At 42.3% G+C, this 1611-nt stretch overlaps 1 pseudogene across 1 annotated transcript; it reads left to right on the top strand.

Moving 5' to 3' along the window:
• The first annotated feature begins 690 nt into the window (after positions 1 to 690).
• Positions 691 to 1381, top strand: LOC116546448 (annotated as a pseudogene). The gene has a single exon (XR_004266717.1). The product of XR_004266717.1 is annotated as a 60S ribosomal protein L9 pseudogene (transcript).
• Positions 1382 to 1611: the final 230 nt, after the last annotated feature.

Here is a 1611-nt window from a genome sequence, read left to right as displayed (position 1 = left end):
TTGCCCCCCATGGCCCAAAATGAGGTTCTCCCTTATGAGCCTGGAATTCCAAGCCCTCATGCATCTGGCCTCCACCTTATCTTACCCTATTTCTCACCAACTCTGCACTTCAGAGAAACAGATCTATTTACAGTCACTCTGAGTGACACACAAGTTTCCACCTCAGCACTTTGGTTCAGGCAGTTCCCCAGACTTACTGTCTCTTCTCCTGTTGATTTATCTAAGAACTACCTTTCCTCCCAGCCCAAGCTCAAGGTTTGGGCTTTCCCATTTTCTCTGTGGACTCTTCCTTTTTCCATGATTATCTTACAGAATCATAAAAGTATGGAGCCAGCAGAAGTTCTGGAAAGCATCTAATTAAGCTGTTCTGAAACATAAACGTTTGTTCTCAGGGTGGAATCTGGGGTCTCCAGCTAAAATAGACTAACGGGGGCCTTTTCTAGCTATCAGAAAAAGGCCTCCTTTTTATCTTCTTCATGAGATTATAAATGTTCCGGGGGTGAGGGGAAGTAAGGGGAGGAATAGCGTTAGGAGAAATACCTAACGTACATGACGGGTTGATGGGTGCAGCAAACCACCGTGGCACAAACCTGCACGTTCTGCACATGTATCCCAGAATTTAAGGTATAATTTTAAAAAAAGAAAAAGGGGATACAAGTACGTGATGAGGAAAGACGTTCCTTCTTTGCTGCGTTTACTGCAAGAATGAAGACCATTCTCAGCAATCAGACTGTCGACATCCCAGAAAATGTCGACGTGACTCTGAAGAGACGCACAGTATCGTGAAGGGCCCCAGAGGAACCCTGCGGAGGGACTTGAATCACATCAATGTAGAACTCAGTCTTCTTGGAAAGAAAAAAAAGAGGCTCCGGGTTGACAAATGGTGGGGTAACCGAAAGGAACTTGCTACCGTTTGGACTATTTGTAGTCATGTACAGGACATGATCAAGGGTGTTACGCTGGGCTTCCGTTACGAGATGAGGTCTGTGTATGCCGACTTCCCCATCAACGCTGTTATCCAGGAGAATGGGTCTCTTGTTGAAATCCGAAATTTTTTGGGTGAAAAATACATCCGCAGGGTTCGAATGAGACCAGGTGTTGCTTGTTCAGTATCACAAGCCCAGAAAGATGAATTAATCCTTGAAGGAAATGACATTGAGCTTGTTTCAAATTCAGCGGCTTTGATTCAACAAGCAACAACGGTTAAAAACAAGGATATCCGGAAATTTTTGGATGGTATCTATGTCTCTGAAAAAGGAACTGTTCAGCAGGCTGATGAGTAAGACCTTAGAGTTGTCCAGCTACAGAAACACAAGATGCCTATCATAGCTAAGACCTACTTGTGATACTTAAATGATGCAATAAAAGACCTATTAATTTGGAAAATAAATAAATAAATAAAAAATAAATAAAAAAAAATAGAATGTTACCAGCCCCTGAAAATAAATAAATAAATAAAAGTCCCAGGCCAGGAATCAAGTCTGGCCCATAGTGAATGCTCAGCCAGTCCTTTTAGAGAGAATGAATGTATGCTCACTCTCCACTGGGTAAGAGAATTAAGCCAATGGGCAGACTTTCTCAATAACTTTTTGGCTATACAAGAATCTAGAG

This window comes from Sapajus apella, unplaced genomic scaffold (genome assembly GCF_009761245.1).
Source record: "Sapajus apella isolate SASKATOON/1434 unplaced genomic scaffold, GSC_monkey_1.0 scaffold914, whole genome shotgun sequence".
Taxonomy (NCBI): domain Eukaryota; kingdom Metazoa; phylum Chordata; class Mammalia; order Primates; family Cebidae; genus Sapajus; species Sapajus apella.
The sequence above is the reverse complement of the archived record's forward strand: the minus strand, read 5'-3'. Positions and strand labels throughout refer to the sequence as shown.